Genomic DNA, 22,333 nt, shown 5'->3' with positions numbered 1-22,333 from the left:
GGCCTGCGCCTCCTATGTACGACGGGTCCCGGCCTTATTTTCCACAGCCCCGCTCTTATGCAGCAGCGGTCCGGGGCTCACCTACCAGACGAGCGACAAGATTTGGACCCCCAGCAGATGTTAGGCAGGACCTCCGGCGACCTGCAGATGAAAGACTTGGACAGCTTATCCGCAAATTACATGCTGTAATTAAGATGGTGCATCACTTACAAAACGTGACCATCACGCCGGACAGACCAGAACCTCTGATGATCGCTCGCATAGTGGACTCATTAACCTCACTGATTAAACCCGCTGATCCCACGGATGATGTGTTAGAACTCATTGAGGGCAACGCAAAAAACTGGGGACAGAACACACTGCAGATCCTCCAGGATCACTACTGAAAGAGGCTGGAGAAACTTTTACAGGATCTCCCCGGTGATTTAACCCGAGATTGGAGGGAAGCCTTCATCGTGGCGACACGATGGGCTTGCAGAAATCTACCTCGGATCACGCAGGATGTTATCGATCAGGCAGAGGCCCTGATCATCACCTGCAGATCAGACTCGGAGCGGCGAAGTCCAGCGGCTACGACACCACCCCCCGGCAGGGTCTGATAGCCGCCGGGGGCCGCGCACATCAGGAGGAAGAAAAAAGAGGACCCGTCAACCTGAGCGGGTCTCCATGAGCATTCAAGCTGAATGTTACGAGGCCACAAACCGATCAGTTGGAACTATGACGGACATGACACCAGCTTGGCCTCCAGATGCAGTTCCAGCAGCCGCTGCCGAGAAGCAGCGTGGACCGCGAACGGCGACCCGCTGCAACCCCTTCGTGGCGCGTGAGGAATTTCTCCCTCAGATTGTGGGGATAACTTCACCCTCTGCTCCCAGACCGGCAGCACGGGCGCCACCTTCCCGAATTTCAGCACTGGACAGCTCCCAGGAGGAGGAAAGCTCCGATAGAGAGGAGAACCGCGGCGGGGAGGTTCTTCACGAGGAGGAGGAGGAGGAGTTCGATAATGAATACGACAGCGAGGAAGATGGGGATGAGGCGGACACGGACGCTGACCCCCCAGCTTCAGGTAGTTCGGGGCTGGATCATATTGTAAGGCCTGGAGGGTTGAAAGATGGGGTAAACAACAAAAAATTGAATGAGGGTATTGAAGGGCTAGAGGAATGATCTGGGGAGAGCGCACGCACACCACCAAAGAGGACCCAAATTCTTGGCCACAATGACAATTTATTCCGATGGAAAAAACATATGAATGGCCAAAAAGTTCCAGTTAAAAGACACTTAAAACAAGCATAAAATGCGTCTAAAAATTCTAGGCACGGATTAAAACAGTAAAACACGATAAAAATCCCAGGAACAGTTAAAAAGGATAAAAGAGACCTAAAAGTCCAAAGAACAGTTAAAACTGCTTTAAAAATGCAGCTCAAAGGGGGGAATCACTGATCCCAAACCAGGAGACGTCTCTCTTCCCCCGACGCTGTTCCGAGGATCCCTCCAGTCATACACACAAAGACCTGGGGGGCGGGCTCCGTTCCGCCTCTGGGGTTTGTGACCGGCACTCCTCCGCGTCACCTCCAGCTGGCTCTCCTGGACACGCTGGAATCTGTGGAAACAGGCAAGCGGCAGCACGAAAAGCAATTCCTGATGCAGGCTGCCACTAGCCCTCCCACCTATTTCCACCAGTCTGCTGAAGCCCGTTCGGCTACTTACACACAGGCAGGGTCCCTGCCCTGCCCTTGCGTGTCGATCGCTCTGCAGACTGATGGTCCCAGCGCCCAGCGCTCTCAGAGTGTGTGTCCCGATCACAGCGAGTCTTCCCGACGTCTGGCGGTCCCGGCGTCCCACTCGCGCCCCGCGTGCATGCGCCTGCTGTCGGTGTGCGACTGCCTTTGGCTTTCCTCCTCAGGACTTTTATAAGTCCCTCCTGATGAGGAGCAGGTGCGGTGGATCGGCGCGCTATGTTACAAGGGGGGTGTGTCCATAGAAAGCATGCAACAAACAGGTAGCACCACAAACATGCAAAAGAAAAACACCCTACAACATGCAATCCCCCCACATCATCACAATATTTCGGACAGCCCGGGTGTGACAGAATGCCAGGAGGACAGCGCATCTCCAGCTTCAGCGGAGGAACGCTGTATTACAGGGCTGGAGCTAGCAGGTGACGGTGCTGAGCCACCAGTAGCCCGTGTTGACTTACCTGCCCCAGAGCGGCAGGTTTTCAAGGTAAAGCATCACCCTGAAACAAACACAGAATTGATTGACTGGTTTCTGGAAGTGGAGAAAAGGTGTCTTATTGTTGGTGACTCAAATTTATCCAGAATCCCTGAATATTCCATCCCAGATCTACAGATTGAGAGTTATCCAGGTGCTAATTTTCGCCACATGCAGGCTTTATTTGAGATAGCCCACGTTCCGTGGGATTTGGTGGTTCAGAATGTGGTCATTGCAGCCGGCATTAACGCCAAAGGTCAGAACATTAAAGAAACTGCAGTTAAACAGCTCCAGCGGGCTCTGAAGATGGCTAAACACAGATTTCCATCTGCTGTCATCTGGGTTCCCTTGGTTAATTTTTCTGGTAACTTATCTGCAATGGAGCAGAACAACATGAAACTACTAAATCAGCATATTAAAAAAAAATATGAGACACATCCCCCTGCTGGAGGACTCGCATTTTGCAACAGAAAAAGATGCAATTCACTGGACCGAGGACACGGCCAGAGCAATGTTGGAACATTGGAGGTATTTTTTAAAGTGGAATACCCACTAAGTCCATTCAGGGTAGAGTGTGTAAGGGGACAGCCCTTTATGGCCCCACAATATCATGGTTTTGACTGAAAAGTGATGCCCTGACAGAACAACAAGGTGACCTCCTCAAAAGCGGTTTAACTTTTATTTCCATAGATAACTTTTTAAAAAAATACAGACCCAAAACACAAGACTGTATTAATCATGTTTCCTGTTCTTTGCGGGATTAACATTTGGTGGGACAAACCGAAACTTTTGTTAGCACAAGAAAGTGACAACATAAATATAATATTGCTCATAATGGATAGGTGCATAACCCACTGGTGGAGCATTTTCTCATGACCCAGGGTTTTTCTTTATGGTGAACAGTGTGAGAGATTTTGTTATCATTGTTACTGTTATTATGGCTATTGTTCTTATGGTTCTTATTACTGTTTTATGATGATTATTATTATTACTTTAACCCTACCCCTGGTCCTGTTTCTAACCCTAACCTTTAGTTTAATCTGAACCCTAATCCCAACCCTTAATCAGTTATTAGACATTTAAATAATCTTAAACATAAAGCAATAACATGGTTGGAAGGAAAAGGTTTTGTTTCACGTGTCTTTTTGCCTGGTTAGCAGTATGCATGCAGGGGAGGGGCTTAGAACGCACAGGGCCCATGGCTCAGGACACGCAGGGCCCATGAGGCCGACGCGTGCTCCTTGGTAAGACAGTGTGAATAAAACAGCCACCTTTTGTCTCTCACTTCACTTTTACGCCTGTCCAGCCAAGTTGTAGCTGTTGTGGTGTGCATAGAGCCTGATGAAGGCAGAATTTGCCGAAACGCGTAGCGAGCACACTTTATTCAAATTTTGTATTGTTTATTTATTTATTTTTTTTACATTTTTGTGAATAAAAACACTCATTTAAGTGGTTGTCCCGCTTTTTTCTTTTTTTCTTTTTTCAAAGTTTGCAAGTTTTTCTATTTTTGATTACATTCTTGCCTGGTGGAAAAACCGTAACACCTGCCATGCACTTCTACGACGGAGAGGAGGATGGAGGTGCTTGGACCACGGTGCGCTACGGGAGGAGACACTACAGAAATCCCCGTGCGCTCAGCTTTAATTACCGGGGCCGACCGGACCATAGGATGGACCGTGCATTTCCCGTCTCCGGCTGGAAGAGGGCGCCAAGGTTCCCAAATTTTGGCTGGAGTAGGGCTTCACCTTCAAATCCTAACTGGCCTGCGCCTCCTATGTACGACGGGTCCCGGCCTTATTTTCCACAGCCCCGCTCTTATGCAGCAGCGGTCCGGGGCTCACCTACCAGACGAGCGACAAGATTTGGACCCCCAGCAGATGTTAGGCAGGACCTCCGGCGACCTGCAGATGAAAGACTTGGACAGCTTATCCGCAAATTACATGCTGTAATTAAGATGGTGCATCACTTACAAAACGTGACCATCACGCCGGACAGACCAGAACCTCTGATGATCGCTCGCATAGTGGACTCATTAACCTCACTGATTAAACCCGCTGATCCCACGGATGATGTGTTAGACCTCATTGAGGGCAACGCAAAAAACTGGGGACAGAACACACTGCAGATCCTTCAGGATCACTACCAAAAGAGGCTGGAGAAACTTTTACAGGATCTCCCCGGTGATTTAACCCGAGATTGGAGGGAAGCCTTCATCGTGGCGACACGATGGGCTTGCAGAAATCTATCTCGGATCACGCAGGATGTTCTCGATCAGGCAGAGGCCCTGATCATCACCTGCAGATCAGACTCGGAGCGGCGAAGTCCAGCGGCTACGACACCACCCCCCGGCAGGGTCTGATAGCCGCCGGGGGCCGCGCACATCAGGAGGAAGAAAAAAGAGGACCCGTCAACCTGAGCGGGTCTCCATGAGCATTCAAGCTGAATGTTACGAGGCCACAAACCGATCAGTTGGAACTATGACGGACATGACACCAGCTTGGCCTCCAGATGCAGTTCCAGCAGCCGCTGCCGAGAAGCAGCGTGGACCGCGAACGGCGACCCGCCGCAACCCCTTCGTGGCGCGTGAGGAATTTCTCCCTCAGATTGTGGGGATAACTTCACCCTCTGCTCCCAGACCGGCAGCACGGGCGCCACCTTCCCGAATTTCAGCACTGGACAGCTCCCAGGAGGAGGAAAGCTCCGATAGAGAGGAGAACCGCGGCGGGGAGGTTCTTCACGAGGAGGAGGAGGAGGAGTTCGATAATGAATACGACAGCGAGGAAGATGGGGATGAGGCGGACACGGACGCTGACCCCCCAGCTTCAGGTAGTTCGGGGCTGGATCATATTGTAAGGCCTGGAGGGTTGAAAGATGGGGTAAACAACAAAAAATTGAATGAGGGTATTGAAGGGCTAGAGGAATGATCTGGGGAGAGCGCACGCACACCACCAAAGAGGACCCAAATTCTTGGCCACAATGACAATTTATTCCGATGGAAAAAAACATATGAATGGCCAAAAAGTTCCAGTTAAAAGACACTTAAAACAAGCATAAAATGCGTCTAAAAATTCTAGGCACGGATTAAAACAGTAAAACACAATAAAAATCCCAGGAACAGTTAAAAAGGATAAAAGAGACCTAAAAGTCCAAAGAACAGTTAAAACTGGTTTAAAAATGCAGCTCAAAGGGGGGAATCACTGATCCCAAACCAGGAGACGTCTCTCTTCCCCCGACGCTGTTCCGAGGATCCCTCCAGTCATACACACAAAGACCTGGGGGGCGGGCTCCGTTCCGCCTCTGGGGTTTGTGACCGGCACTCCTCCGCGTCACCTCCAGCTGGCTCTCCTGGACACGCTGGAATCTGTGGAAACAGGCAAGCGGCAGCACGAAAAGCAATTCCTGATGCAGGCTGCCACTAGCCCTCCCACCTATTTCCACCAGTCTGCTGAAGCCCGTTCGGCTACTTACACACAGGCAGGGTCCCTGCCCTGCCCTTGCGTGTCGATCGCTCTGCAGACTGATGGTCCCAGCGCCCAGCGCTCTCAGAGTGTGTGTCCCGATCACAGCGAGTCTTCCCGACGTCTGGCGGTCCCGACGTCTGGCGGTCCCGGCGTCCCACTCGCGCCCCGCGTGCATGCGCCTGCTGTCGGTGTGCGACTGCCTTTGGCTTTCCTCCTCAGGACTTTTATAAGTCCCTCCTGATGAGGAGCAGGTGCGGTGGATCGGCGCGCTATGTTACAAGGGGGGTGTGTCCATAGAAAGCATGCAACAAACAGGTAGCACCACAAACATGCAAAAGAAAAACACCCTACAACATGCAATCCCCCCACATCATCACAATATTTCGGACAGCCCGGGTGTGACAGAATGCCAGGAGGACAGCGCATCTCCAGCTTCAGCGGAGGAACGCTGTATTACAGGGCTGGAGCTAGCAGGTGACGGTGCTGAGCCACCAGTAGCCCGTGTTGACTTACCTGCCCCAGAGCGGCAGGTTTTCAAGGTAAAGCGTCACCGTGAAACAAACAGAGAATTGATTGACTGGTTTCTGGAAGTGGAGAAAAGGTGTCTTATTGTTGGTGACTCAAATTTATCCAGAATCCCTGAATATTCCATCCCAGATCTACAGATTGAGAGTTATCCAGGTGCTAATTTTCGCCACATGCAGGCTTTATTTGAGATAGCCCACGTTCCGTGGGATTTGGTGGTTCAGAATGTGGTCATTGCAGCCGGCATTAACGCCAAAGGTCAGAACATTAAAGAAACTGCAGTTAAACAGCTCCAGCGGGCTCTGAAGATGGCTAAACACAGATTTCCATCTGCTGTCATCTGGGTTCCCTTGGTTAATTTTTCTGGTAACTTATCTGCAATGGAGCAGAACAACATGAAACTACTAAATCAGCATATTAAAAAAAAATATGAGACACATCCCCCTGCTGGAGGACTCGCATTTTGCAACAGAAAAAGATGCAATTCACTGGACCGAGGACACGGCCAGAGCAATGTTGGAACATTGGAGGTATTTTTTAAAGTGGAATACCCACTAAGTCCATTCAGGGTAGAGTGTGTAAGGGGACAGCCCTTTATGGCCCCACAATATCATGGTTTTGACTGAAAAGTGATGCCCTGACAGAACAACAAGGTGACCTCCTCAAAAACGGTTTAACTTTTATTTCCATAGATAACTTTTTAAAAAAATACAGACCCAAAACACAAGACTGTATTAATCATGTTTCCTGTTCTTTGCGGGATTAACATTTGGTGGGACAAACCGAAACTTTTGTTAGCACAAGAAAGTGACAACATAAATATAATATTGCTCATAATGGATAGGTGCATAACCCACTGGTGGAGCATTTTCTCATGACCCAGGGTTTTTCTTTATGGTGAACAGTGTGAGAGATTTTGTTATCATTGTTACTGTTATTATGGCTATTGTTCTTATGGTTCTTATTACTGTTTTATGATGATTATTATTATTACTTTAACCCTACCCCTGGTCCTGTTTCTAACCCTAACCTTTAGTTTAATCTGAACCCTAATCCCAACCCTTAATCAGTTATTAGAAATTTAAATAATCTTAAACATAAAGCAATAACATGGTTGGAAGGAAAAGGTTTTGTTTCACGTGTCTTTTTGCCTGGTTAGCAGTATGCATGCAGGGGAGGGGCTTAGAACGCACAGGGCCCATGGCTCAGGACACGCAGGGCCCATGAGGCCGACGCGTGCTCCTTGGTAAGACAGTGTGAATAAAACAGCCACCTTTTGTCTCTCACTTCACTTTTACGCCTGTCCAGCCAAGTTGTAGCTGTTGTGGTGTGCATAGAGCCTGATGAAGGCAGAATTTCCCGAAATGCGTAGCGAGCACACTTTATTCTAATTTTGTATTGTTTATTTATTTATTTTTTTACATTTTTGTGAATAAAAACACTCATTTAAGTGGTTGTCCCGCTTTTTTCTTTTTTTCTTTTTTCAAAGTTTGCAAGTTTTTCTATTTTTGATTACATTCTTGCCTGGTGGAAAAACCGTAACACCTGCCATGCACTTCTACGACGGAGAGGAGGATGGAGGTGCTTGGACCACGGTGCGCTACGGGAGGAGACACTACAGAAATCCCCGTGCGCTCAGCTTTAATTACCGGGGCCGACCGGACCATAGGATGGACCGTGCATTTCCCGTCTCCGGCTGGAAGAGGGCGCCAAGGTTCCCAAATTTTGGCTGGAGTAGGGCTTCACCTTCAAATCCTAACTGGCCTGCGCCTCCTATGTACGACGGGTCCCGGCCTTATTTTCCACAGCCCCGCTCTTATGCAGCAGCGGTCCGGGGCTCACCTACCAGACGAGCGACAAGATTTGGACCCCCAGCAGATGTTAGGCAGGACCTCCGGCGACCTGCAGATGAAAGACTTGGGCAGCTTATCCGCAAATTACATGCTGTAATTAAGATGGTGCATCACTTACAAAACGTGACCATCACGCCGGACAGACCAGAACCTCTGATGATCGCTCGCATAGTGGACTCATTAACCTCACTGATTAAACCCGCTGATCCCACGGATGATGTGTTAGACCTCATTGAGGGCAACGCAAAAAACTGGGGACAAAACACACTGCAGATCCTCCAGGATCACTACCAAAAGAGGCTGGAGAAACTTTTACAGGATCTCCCCGGTGATTTAACCCGAGATTGGAGGGAAGCCTTCATCGTGGCGACACGATGGGCTTGCAGAAATCTACCTCGGATCACGCAGGATGTTCTCGATCAGGCAGAGGCCCTGATCATCACCTGCAGATCAGACTCGGAGCGGCAAAGTCCAGCGGCTACGACACCACCCCCGGCAGGGTGTGATAGCCGCCGGGGGCCGCGCACATCAGGAGGAAGAAAAAAGAGGACCCGTCAACCTGAGCGGGTCTCCATGAGCATTCAAGCTGAATGTTACGAGGCCACAAACCGATCAGTTGGAACTATGACGGACATGAGACCAGCTTGGCCTCCAGATGCAGTTCCAGCAGCCGCTGCCGAGAAGCAGCGTGGACCGCGAACGGCGACCCGCCGCAACCCCTTCGTGGCGCGTGAGGAATTTCTCCCTCAGATTGTGGGGATAACTTCACCCTCTGCTCCCAGACCGGCAGCACGGGCGCCACCTTCCCGAATTTCAGCACTGGACAGCTCCCAGGAGGAGGAAAGCTCCGATAGAGAGGAGAACCGCGGCGGGGAGGTTCTTCACGAGGAGGAGGAGGAGGAGTTCGATAATGAATACGACAGCGAGGAAGATGGGGATGAGGCGGACACGGACGCTGACCCCCCAGCTTCAGGTAGTTCGGGGCTGGATCATATTTCGGACAGCCTGGGTGTGACAGAATGCCAGGAGGACAGCGCATCTCCAGCTTCAGCGGAGGAACGCTGTATTACAGGGCTGGAGCTAGCAGGTGACGGTGCTGAGCCACCAGTAGCCCGTGTTGACTTACCTGCCCCAGAGCGGCAGGTTTTCAAGGTAAAGCGTCACCCTGAAACAAACACAGAATTGATTGACTGGTTTCTGGAAGTGGAGAAAAGGTGTCTTATTGTTGGTGACTCAAATGTATCCAGAATCCCTGAATATTCCATCCCAGATCTACAGATTGAGAGGTGTCCAGGTGCTAATTTTCGCCACATGCAGGCTTTATTTGAGATAGCCCACGTTCCGTGGGATTTGGTGGTTCAGAATGTGGTCATTGCAGCCGGCATTAACGCCAAAGGTCAGAACATTAAAGAAACTGCAGTTAAACAGCTCCAGCGGGCTCTGAAGATGGCTAAACACAGATTTCCATCTGCTGTCATCTGGGTTCCCTTGGTTAATTTTTCTGGTAACTTATCTGCAATGGAGCAGAACAACATGAAACTACTAAATCAGCATATTAAAAAAAAAATATGAGACACATCCCCCTGCTGGAGGACTCGCATTTTGCAACAGAAAAAAATGCAATTCACTGGACCGAGGACACGGCCAGAGCAATGTTGGAACATTGGAGGTATTTTTTAAAGTGGAATACCCACTAAGTCCATTCAGGGTAGAGTGTGTAAGGGGACAGCCCTTTATGGCCCCACAATATCATGGTTTTGACTGAAAAGTGATGCCCTGACAGAACAACAAGGTGACCTCCTCAAAAACGGTTTAACTTTTATTTCCATAGATAACTTTTTAAAAAAATACAGACCCAAAACACAAGACTGTATTAATCATGTTTCCTGTTCTTTGCGGGATTAACATTTGGTGGGACAAACCGAAACTTTTGTTAGCACAAGAAAGTGACAACATAAATATAATATTGCTCATAATGGATAGGTGCATAACCCACTGGTGGAGCATTTTCTCATGACCCAGGGTTTTTCTTTATGGTGAACAGTGTGAGAGATTTTGTTATCATTGTTACTGTTATTATGGCTATTGTTCTTATGGTTCTTATTACTGTTTTATGATGATTATTATTATTACTTTAACCCTACCCCTGGTCCTGTTTCTAACCCTAACCTTTAGTTTAATCTGAACCCTAATCCCAACCCTTAATCAGTTATTAGAAATTTAAATAATCTTAAACATAAAGCAATAACATGGTTGGAAGGAAAAGGTTTTGTTTCACGTGTCTTTTTGCCTGGTTAGCAGTATGCATGCAGGGGAGGGGCTTAGAACGCACAGGGCCCATGGCTCAGGACACGCAGGGCCCATGAGGCCGACGCGTGCTCCTTGGTAAGACAGTGTGAATAAAACAGCCACCTTTTGTCTCTCACTTCACTTTTACGCCTGTCCAGCCAAGTTGTAGCTGTTGTGGTGTGCATAGAGCCTGATGAAGGCAGAATTTGCCGAAACGCGTAGCGAGCACACTTTATTCTAATTTTGTATTGTTTATTTATTTATTTTTTTACATTTTTGTGAATAAAAACACTCATTTAAGTGGTTGTCCCGCTTTTTTCTTTTTTCAAAGTTTGCAAGTTTTTCTATTTTTGATTACATTCTTGCCTGGTGGAAAAACCGTAACACCTGCCATGCACTTCTACGACGGAGAGGAGGATGGAGGTGCTTGGACCACGGTGCGCTACGGGAGGAGACACTACAGAAATCCCCGTGCGCTCAGCTTTAATTACCGGGGCCGACCGGACCATAGGATGGACCGTGCATTTCCCGTCTCCGGCTGGAAGAGGGCGCCAAGGTTCCCAAATTTTGGCTGGAGTAGGGCTTCACCTTCAAATCCTAACTGGCCTGCGCCTCCTATGTACGACGGGTCCCGGCCTTATTTTCCACAGCCCCGCTCTTATGCAGCAGCGGTCCGGGGCTCACCTACCAGACGAGCGACAAGATTTGGACCCCCAGCAGATGTTAGGCAGGACCTCCGGCGACCTGCAGATGAAAGACTTGGACAGCTTATCCGCAAATTACATGCTGTAATTAAGATGGTGCATCACTTACAAAAGGTGACCATCACGCCGGACAGACCAGAACCTCTGATGATCGCTCGCATAGTGGACTCATTAACCTCACTGATTAAACCCGCTGATCCCACAGATGATGTGTTAGACCTCATTGAGGGCAACGCAAAAAACTGGGGACAGAACACACTGCAGATCCTCCAGGATCACTACCAAAAGAGGCTGGAGAAACTTTTACAGGATCTCCCCGGTGATTTAACCCGAGATTGGAGGGAAGCCTTCATCGTGGCGACACGATGGGCTTGCAGAAATCTACCTCGGATCACGCAGGATGTTCTCGATCAGGCAGAGGCCCTGATCATCACCTGCAGATCAGACTCGGAGCGGCGAAGTCAAGCGGCTAGGACACCACCCCCGGCAGGGTCTGATAGCCGCCGGGGGCCGCGCACATCAGGAGGAAGAAAAAAGAGGACCCGTCAACCTGAGCGGGTCTCCATGAGCATTCAAGCTGAATGTTACGAGGCCACAAACCGATCAGTTGGAACTATGACGGACATGAGACCAGCTTGGCCTCCAGATGCAGTTCCAGCAGCCGCTGCCGAGAAGCAGCGTGGACCGCGAACGGCGACCCGCCGCCACCCCTTCGTGGCGCGTGAGGAATTTCTCCCTCAGATTGTGGGGATAACTTCACCCTCTGCTCCCAGACCGGCAGCACGGGCGCCACCTTCCCGAATTTCAGCACTGGACAGCTCCCAGGAGGAGGAAAGCTCCGATAGAGAGGAGAACCGCGGCGGGGAGGTTCTTCACGAGGAGGAGGAGGAGGAGGAGTTCGATAATGAATACGACAGCGAGGAAGATGGGGATGAGGCGGACACGGACGCTGACCCCCCAGCTTCAGGTAGTTCGGGGCTGGATCATATTGTAAGGCCTGGAGGGTTGAAAGATGGGGTAAACAACAAAAAATTGAATGAGGGTATTGAAGGGCTAGAGGAATGATCTGGGGAGAGCGCACGCACACCACCAAAGAGGACCCAAATTCTTGGCCACAATGACAATTTATTCCGATGGAAAAAAACATATGAATGGCCAAAAAGTTCCAGTTAAAAGACACTTAAAACAAGCATAAAATGCGTCTAAAAATTCTAGGCACGGATTAAAACAGTAAAACACGATAAAAATCCCAGGAACAGTTGAAAAAGGATAAAAGAGACCTAAAAGTCCAAAGAACAGTTAAAACTGGTTTAAAAATGCAGTTCAAAGGGGGGAATCACTGATCCCAAACCAGGAGACGTCTCTCTTCCCCCGACGCTGTTCCGAGGATCCCTCCAGTCATACACACAAAGACCTGGGGGGCGGGCTCCGTTCCGCCTCTGGGGTTTGTGACCGGCACTCCTCCGCGTCACCTCCAGCTGGCTCTCCTGGACACGCTGGAATCTGTGGAAACAGGCAAGCGGCAGCACGAAAAGCAATTCCTGATGCAGGCTGCCACTAGCCCTCCCACCTATTTCCACCAGTCTGCTGAAGCCCGTTCGGCTACTTACACACAGGCAGGGTCCCTGCCCTGCCCTTGCGTGTCGATCGCTCTGCAGACTGATGGTCCCAGCGCCCAGCGCTCTCAGAGTGTGTGTCCCGATCACAGCGAGTCTTCCCGACGTCTGGCGGTCCCGACGTCTGGCGGTCCCGGCGTCCCACTCGCGCCCCGCGTGCATGCGCCTGCTGTCGGTGTGCGACTGCCTTTGGCTTTCCTCCTCAGGACTTTTATAAGTCCCTCCTGATGAGGAGCAGGTGCGGTGGATCGGCGCGCTATGTTACAAGGGGGGTGTGTCCATAGAAAGCATGCAACAAACAGGTAGCACCACAAACATGCAAAAGAAAAACACCCTACAACATGCAATCCCCCCACATCATCACAATATTTCGGACAGCCCGGGTGTGACAGAATGCCAGGAGGACAGCGCATCTCCAGCTTCAGCGGAGGAACGCTGTATTACAGGGCTGGAGCTAGCAGGTGACGGTGCTGAGCCACCAGTAGCCCGTGTTGACTTACCTGCCCCAGAGCGGCAGGTTTTCAAGGTAAAGCGTCACCCTGAAACAAACACAGAATTGATTGACTGGTTTCTGGAAGTGGAGAAAAGGTGTCTTATTGTTGGTGACTCAAATTTATCCAGAATCCCTGAATATTCCATCCCAGATCTACAGATTGAGAGTTATCCATGTGCTAATTTTCGCCACATGCAGGCTTTATTTGAGATAGCCCACGTTCCGTGGGATTTGGTGGTTCAGAATGTGGTCATTGCAGCCGGCATTAACGCCAAAGGTCAGAACATTAAAGAAACTGCAGTTAAACAGCTCCAGCGGGCTCTGAAGATGGCTAAACACAGATTTCCATCTGCTGTCATCTGGGTTCCCTTGGTTAATTTTTCTGGTAACTTATCTGCAATGGAGCAGAACAACATGAAACTACTAAATCAGCATATTAAAAAAAAATATGAGACACATCCCCCTGCTGGAGGACTCGCATTTTGCAACAGAAAAAGATGCAATTCACTGGACCGAGGACACGGCCAGAGCAATGTTGGAACATTGGAGGTATTTTTTAAAGTGGAATACCCACTAAGTCCATTCAGGGTAGAGTGTGTAAGGGGACAGCCCTTTATGGCCCCACAATATCATGGTTTTGACTGAAAAGTGATGCCCTGACAGAACAACAAGGTGACCTCCTCAAAAACGGTTTAACTTTTATTTCCATAGATAACTTTTTAAAAAAAATACAGACCCAAAACACAAGACTGTATTGATCATGTTTCCTGTTCTTTGTGGGATTAACATTTGGTGGGACAAACCGAAACTTTTGTTAGCACAAGAAAGTGACAACATAAATATAATATTGCTCATAATGGATAGGTGCATAACCCACTGGTGGAGCATTTTCTCATGACCCAGGGTTTTTCTTTATGGTGAACAGTGTGAGAGATTTTGTTATCATTGTTACTGTTATTATGGCTATTGTTCTTATGGTTCTTATTACTGTTTTATGATGATTATTATTATTACTTTAACCCTACCCCTGGTCCTGTTTCTAACCCTAACCTTTAGTTTAATCTGAACCCTAATCCCAACCCTTAATCAGTTATTAGACATTTAAATAATCTTAAACATAAAGCAATAACATGGTTGGAAGGAAAAGGTTTTGTTTCACGTGTCTTTTTGCCTGGTTAGCAGTATGCATGCAGGGGAGGGGCTTAGAACGCACAGGGCCCATGGCTCAGGACACGCAGGGCCCATGAGGCCGACGCGTGCTCCTTGGTAAGACAGTGTGAATAAAACAGCCACCTTTTGTCTCTCACTTCACTTTTACGCCTGTCCAGCCAAGTTGTAGCTGTTGTGGTGTGCATAGAGCCTGATGAAGGCAGAATTTGCCGAAACGCGTAGCGAGCACACTTTATTCTAATTTTGTATTGTTTATTTATTTATTTTTTTACATTTTTGTGAATAAAAACACTCATTTAAGTGGTTGTCCCGCTTTTTTCTTTTTTCAAAGTTTGCAAGTTTTTCTATTTTTGATTACATTCTTGCCTGGTGGAAAAACCGTAACACCTGCCATGCACTTCTACGACGGAGAGGAGGATGGAGGTGCTTGGACCACGGTGCGCTACGGGAGGAGACACTACAGAAATCCCCGTGCGCTCAGCTTTAATTACCGGGGCCGACCGGACCATAGGATGGACCGTGCATTTCCCGTCTCCGGCTGGAAGAGGGCGCCAAGGTTCCCAAATTTTGGCTGGAGTAGGGCTTCACCTTCAAATCCTAACTGGCCTGCGCCTCCTATGTACGACGGGTCCCGGCCTTATTTTCCACAGCCCCGCTCTTATGCAGCAGCGGTCCGGGGCTCACCTACCAGACGAGCGACAAGATTTGGACCCCCAGCAGATGTTAGGCAGGACCTCCGGCGACCTGCAGATGAAAGACTTGGACAGCTTATCCGCAAATTACATGCTGTAATTAAGATGGTGCATCACTTACAAAACGTGACCATCACGCCGGACAGACCAGAACCTCTGATGATCGCTGGCATAGTGGACTCATTAACCTCACTGATTAAACCCGCTGATCCCACGGATGATGTGTTAGACCTCATTGAGGGCAACGCAAAAAACTGGGGACAGAACACACTGCAGATCCTCCAGGATCACTACCAAAAGAGGCTGGAGAAACTTTTACAGGATCTCCCCGGTGATTTAACCCGAGATTGGAGGGAAGCCTTCATCGTGGCGACACGATGGGCTTGCAGAAATCTACCTCGGATCACGCAGGATGTTCTCGATCAGGCAGAGGCCCTGATCATCACCTGCAGATCAGACTCGGAGCGGCGAAGTCCAGCGGCTACGACACCACCCCCCGGCAGGGTCTGATAGCCGCCGGGGGCCGCGCACATCAGGAGGAAGAAAAAAGAGGACCCGTCAACCTGAGCGGGTCTCCATGAGCATTCAAGCTGAATGTTACGAGGCCACAAACCGATCAGTTGGAACTATGACGGACATGAGACCAGCTTGGCCTCCAGATGCAGTTCCAGCAGCCGCTGCCGAGAAGCAGCGTGGACCGCGAACGGCGACCCGCCGCCACCCCTTCGTGGCGCGTGAGGAATTTCTCCCTCAGATTGTGGGGATAACTTCACCCTCTGCTCCCAGACCGGCAGCACGGGCGCCACCTTCCCGAATTTCAGCACTGGACAGCTCCCAGGAGGAGGAAAGCTCCGATAGAGAGGAGAACCGCGGCGGGGAGGTTCTTCACGAGGAGGAGGAGGAGTTCGATAATGAATACGACAGCGAGGAAGATGGGGATGAGGCGGACACGGACGCTGACCCCCCAGCTTCAGGTAGTTCGGGGCTGGATCATATTGTAAGGCCTGGAGGGTTGAAAGATGGGGTAAACAACAAAAAATTGAATGAGGGTATTGAAGGGCTAGAGGAATGATCTGGGGAGAGCGCACGCACACCACCAAAGAGGACCCAAATTCTTGGCCACAATGACAATTTATTCCGATGGAAAAAAACATATGAATGGCCAAAAAGTTCCAGTTAAAAGACACTTAAAACAAGCATAAAATGCGTCTAAAAATTCTAGGCACGGATTAAAACAGTAAAACACGATAAAAATCCCAGGAACAGTTGAAAAAGGATAAAAGAGACCTAAAAGTCCAAAGAACAGTTAAAACTGGTTTAAAAATGCAGCTCAAAGGGGGGAATCACTGATCCCAAACCAGGAGACGTCTCTCTTCCCCCGACGCTGTTCCGAGGATCCCTCCAGTCATACACACAAAGACCTGGGGGGCGGGCTCCGTTCCGCCTCTGGGGTTTGTGACCGGCACTCCTCCGCGTCACCTCCAGCTGGCTCTCCTGGACACGCTGGAATCTGTGGAAACAGGCAAGCGGCAGCACGAAAAGCAATTCCTGATGCAGGCTGCCACTAGCCCTCCCACCTATTTCCACCAGTCTGCTGAAGCCCGTTCGGCTACTTACACACAGGCAGGGTCCCTGCCCTGCCCTTGCGTGTCGATCGCTCTGCAGACTGATGGTCCCAGCGCCCAGCGCTCTCAGAGTGTGTGTCCCGATCACAGCGAGTCTTCCCGACGTCTGGCGGTCCCGGCGTCCCACTCGCGCCCCGCGTGCATGCGCCTGCTGTCGGTGTGCGACTGCCTTTGGCTTTCCTCCTCAGGACTTTTATAAGTCCCTCCTGATGAGGAGCAGGTGCGGTGGATCGGCGCGCTATGTTACAAGGGGGGTGTGTCCATAGAAAGCATGCAACAAACAGGTAGCACCACAAACATGCAAAAGAAAAACACCCTACAACATGCAATCCCCCCACATCATCACAATATTTCGGACAGCCCGGGTGTGACAGAATGCCAGGAGGACAGCGCATCTCCAGCTTCAGCGGAGGAACGCTGTATTACAGGGCTGGAGCTAGCAGGTGACGGTGCTGAGCCACCAGTAGCCCGTGTTGACTTACCTGCCCCAGAGCGGCAGGTTTTCAAGGTAAAGCGTCACCCTGAAACAAACAGAGAATTGATTGACTGGTTTCTGGAAGTGGAGAAAAGGTGTCTTATTGTTGGTGACTCAAATTTATCCAGAATCCCTGAATATTCCATCCCAGATCTACAGATTGAGAGTTATCCAGGTGCTAATTTTCGCCACATGCAGGCTTTATTTGAGATAGCCCACGTTCCGTGGGATTTGGTGGTTCAGAATGTGGTCATTGCAGCCGGCATTAACGCCAAAGGTCAGAACATTAAAGAAACTGCAGTTAAACAGCTCCAGCGGGCTCTGAAGATGGCTAAACACAGATTTCCATCTGCTGTCATCTGGGTTCCCTTGGTTAATTTTTCTGGTAACTTATCTGCAATGGAGCAGAACAACATGAAACTACTAAATCAGCATATTAAAAAAAAAAATATGAGACACATCCCCCTGCTGGAGGACTCGCATTTTGCAACAGAAAAAGATGCAATTCACTGGACCGAGGACACGGCCAGAGCAATGTTGGAACATTGGAGGTATTTTTTAAAGTGGAATACCCACTAAGTCCATTCAGGGTAGAGTGTGTAAGGGGACAGCCCTTTATGGCCCCACAATATCATGGTTTTGACTGAAAAGTGATGCCCTGACAGAACAACAAGGTGACCTCCTCAAAAACGGTTTAACTTTTATTTCCATAGATAACTTTTTAAAAAAATACAGACCCAAAACACAAGACTGTATTGATCATGTTTCCTGTTCTTTGTGGGATTAACATTTGGTGGGACAAACCGAAACTTTTGTTAGCACAAGAAAGTGACAACATAAATATAATATTGCTCATAATGGATAGGTGCATAGCCCACTGGTGGAGCATTTTCTCATGACCCAGGGTTTTTCTTTATGGTGAACAGTGTGAGAGATTTTGTTATCATTGTTACTGTTATTATGGCTATTGTTCTTATGGTTCTTATTACTGTTTTATGATGATTATTATTATTACTTTAACCCTACCCCTGGTCCTGTTTCTAACCCTAACCTTTAGTTTAATCTGAACCCTAATCCCAACCCTTAATCAGTTATTAGAAATTTAAATAATCTTAAACATAAAGCAATAACATGGTTGGAAGGAAAAGGTTTTGTTTCACGTGTCTTTTTGCCTGGTTAGCAGTATGCATGCAGGGGAGGGGCTTAGAACGCACAGGGCCCATGGCTCAGGACACGCAGGGCCCATGAGGCCGACGCGTGCTCCTTGGTAAGACAGTGTGAATAAAACAGCCACCTTTTGTCTCTCACTTCACTTTTACGCCTGTCCAGCCAAGTTGTAGCTGTTGTGGTGTGCATAGAGCCTGATGAAGGCAGAATTTGCCGAAACGCGTAGCGAGCACACTTTATTCTAATTTTGTATTGTTTATTTATTAATTTTTTTACATTTTTGTGAATAAAAACACTCATTTAAGTGGTTGTCCCGCTTTTTTCTTTTTTTCTTTTTTCAAAGTTTGCAAGTTTTTCTATTTTTGATTACATTCTTGCCTGGTGGAAAAACCGTAACACCTGCCATGCACTTCTACGACGGAGAGGAGGATGGAGGTGCTTGGACCACGGCGCGCTACGGGAGGAGACACTACAGAAATCCCCGTGCGCTCAGCTTTAATTACCGGGGCCGACCGGACCATAGGATGGACCGTGCATTTCCCGTCTCCGGCTGGAAGAGGGCGCCAAGGTTCCCAAATTTTGGCTGGAGTAGGGCTTCACCTTCAAATCCTAACTGGCCTGCGCCTCCTATGTACGACGGGTCCCGGCCTTATTTTCCACAGCCCCGCTCTTATGCAGCAGCGGTCCGGGGCTCACCTACCAGACGAGCGACAAGATTTGGACCCCCAGCAGATGTTAGGCAGGACCTCCGGCGACCTGCAGATGAAAGACTTGGACAGCTTATCCGCAAATTACATGCTGTAATTAAGATGGTGCATCACTTACAAAACGTGACCATCACGCCGGACAGACCAGAACCTCTGATGATCGCTCGCATAGTGGACTCATTAACCTCACTGATTAAACCCGCTGATCCCACGGATGATGTGTTAGACCTCATTGAGGGCAACGCAAAAAACTGGGGACAGAACACACTGCAGATCCTCCAGGATCACTACCAAAAGAGGCTGGAGAAACTTTTACAGGATCTCCCCGGTGATTTAACCCGAGATTGGAGGGAAGCCTTCATCGTGGCGACACGATGGGCTTGCAGAAATCTACCTCGGATCACGCAGGATGTTCTCGATCAGGCAGAGGCCCTGATCATCACCTGCAGATCAGACTCGGAGCGGCGAAGTCCAGCGGCTACGACACCACCCCCCGGCAGGGTCTGATAGCCGCCGGGGGCCGCGCACATCAGGAGGAAGAAAAAAGAGGACCCGTCAACCTGAGCGGGTCTCCATGAGCATTCAAGCTGAATGTTACGAGGCCACAAACCGATCAGTTGGAACTATGACGGACATGAGACCAGCTTGGCCTCCAGATGCAGTTCCAGCAGCCGCTGCCGAGAAGCAGCGTGGACCGCGAACGGCGACCCGCCGCCACCCCTTCGTGGCGCGTGAGGAATTTCTCCCTCAGATTGTGGGGATAACTTCACCCTCTGCTCCCAGACCGGCAGCACGGGCGCCACCTTCCCGAATTTCAGCACTGGACAGCTCCCAGGAGGAGGAAAGCTCCGATAGAGAGGAGAACCGCGGCGGGGAGGTTCTTCACGAGGAGGAGGAGGAGGAGTTCGATAATGAATACGACAGCGAGGAAGATGGGGATGAGGCGGACACGGACGCTGACCCCCCAGCTTCAGGTAGTTCGGGGCTGGATCATATTGTAAGGCCTGGAGGGTTGAAAGATGGGGTAAACAACAAAAAATTGAATGAGGGTATTGAAGGGCTAGAGGAATGATCTGGGGAGAGCGCACGCACACCACCAAAGAGGACCCAAATTCTTGGCCACAATGACAATTTATTCCGATGGAAAAAACATATGAATGGCCAAAAAGTTCCAGTTAAAAGACACTTAAAACAAGCATAAAATGCGTCTAAAAATTCTAGGCACGGATTAAAACAGTAAAACACGATAAAAATCCCAGGAACAGTTGAAAAAGGATAAAAGAGACCTAAAAGTCCAAAGAACAGTTAAAACTGCTTTAAAAATGCAGCTCAAAGGGGGGAATCACTGATCCCAAACCAGGAGACGTCTCTCTTCCCCCGACGCTGTTCCGAGGATCCCTCCAGTCATACACACAAAGACCTGGGGGGCGGGCTCCGTTCCGCCTCTGGGGTTTGTGACCGGCACTCCTCCGCGTCACCTCCAGCTGGCTCTCCTGGACACGCTGGAATCTGTGGAAACAGGCAAGCGGCAGCACGAAAAGCAATTCCTGATGCAGGCTGCCACTAGCCCTCCCACCTATTTCCACCAGTCTGCTGAAGCCCGTTCGGCTACTTACACACAGGCAGGGTCCCTGCCCTGCCCTTGCGTGTCGATCGCTCTGCAGACTGATGGTCCCAGCGCCCAGCGCTCTCAGAGTGTGTGTCCCGATCACAGCGAGTCTTCCCGACGTCTGGCGGTCCCGACGTCTGGCGGTCCCGGCGTCCCACTCGCGCCCCGCGTGCATGCGCCTGCTGTCGGTGTGCGACTGCCTTTGGCTTTCCTCCTCAGGACTTTTATAAGTCCCTCCTGATGAGGAGCAGGTGCGGTGGATCGGCGCGCTATGTTACAAGGGGGGTGTGTCCATAGAAAGCATGCAACAAACAGGTAGCACCACAAACATGCAAAAGAAAAACACCCTACAACATGCAATCCCCCCACATCATCACAATATTTCGGACAGCCCGGGTGTGACAGAATGCCAGGAGGACAGCGCATCTCCAGCTTCAGCGGAGGAACGCTGTATTACAGGGCTGGAGCTAGCAGGTGACGGTGCTGAGCCACCAGTAGCCCGTGTTGACTTACCTGCCCCAGAGCGGCAGGTTTTCAAGGCAAAGCGTCACCCTGAAACAAACAGAGAATTGATTGACTGGTTTCTGGAAGTGGAGAAAAGGTGTCTTATTGTTGGTGACTCAAATTTATCCAGAATCCCTGAATATTCCATCCCAGATCTACAGATTGAGAGTTATCCAGGTGCTAATTTTCGCCACATGCAGGCTTTATTTGAGATAGCCCACGTTCCGTGGGATTTGGTGGTTCAGAATGTGGTCATTGCAGCCGGCATTAACGCCAAAGGTCAGAACATTAAAGAAACTGCAGTTAAACAGCTCCAGCGGGCTCTGAAGATGGCTAAACACAGATTTCCATCTGCTGTCATCTGGGTTCCCTTGGTTAATTTTTCTGGTAACTTATCTGCAATGGAGCAGAACAACATGAAACTACTAAATCAGCATATTAAAAAAAAATATGAGACACATCCCCCTGCTGGAGGACTCGCATTTTGCAACAGAAAAAGATGCAATTCACTGGACCGAGGACACGGCCAGAGCAATGTTGGAACATTGGAGGTATTTTTTAAAGTGGAATACCCACTAAGTCCATTCAGGGTAGAGTGTGTAAGGGGACAGCCCTTTATGGCCCCACAATATCATGGTTTTGACTGAAAAGTGATGCCCTGACAGAACAACAAGGTGACCTCCTCAAAAACGGTTTAACTTTTATTTCCATAGATAACTTTTTAAAAAAATACAGACCCAAAACACAAGACTGTATTAATCATGTTTCCTGTTCTTTGTGGGATTAACATTTGGTGAGACAAACCGAAACTTTTGTTAGCACAAGAAAGTGACAACATAAATATAATATTGCTCATAATGGATAGGTGCATAACCCACTGGTGGAGCATTTTCTCATGACCCAGGGTTTTTCTTTATGGTGAACAGTGTGAGAGATTTTGTTATCATTGTTACTGTTATTATGGCTATTGTTCTTATGGTTCTTATTACTGTTTTATGATGATTATTATTATTACTTTAACCCTACCCCTGGTCCTGTTTCTAACCCTAACCTTTAGTTTAATCTGAACCCTAATCCCAACCCTTAATCAGTTATTAGAAATTTAAATAATCTTAAACATAAAGCAATAACATGGTTGGAAGGAAAAGGTTTTGTTTCACGTGTCTTTTTGCCTGGTTAGCAGTATGCATGCAGGGGAGGGGCTTAGAACGCACAGGGCCCATGGCTCAGGA

Source organism: Oryzias latipes, chromosome 18 (assembly GCF_053564925.1).
Source record: "Oryzias latipes strain Hd-rR chromosome 18, Olatipes_Hd-rR_3.1".
NCBI lineage: Eukaryota > Metazoa > Chordata > Actinopteri > Beloniformes > Adrianichthyidae > Oryzias > Oryzias latipes.
This window is presented reverse-complemented; position numbering follows the sequence as displayed.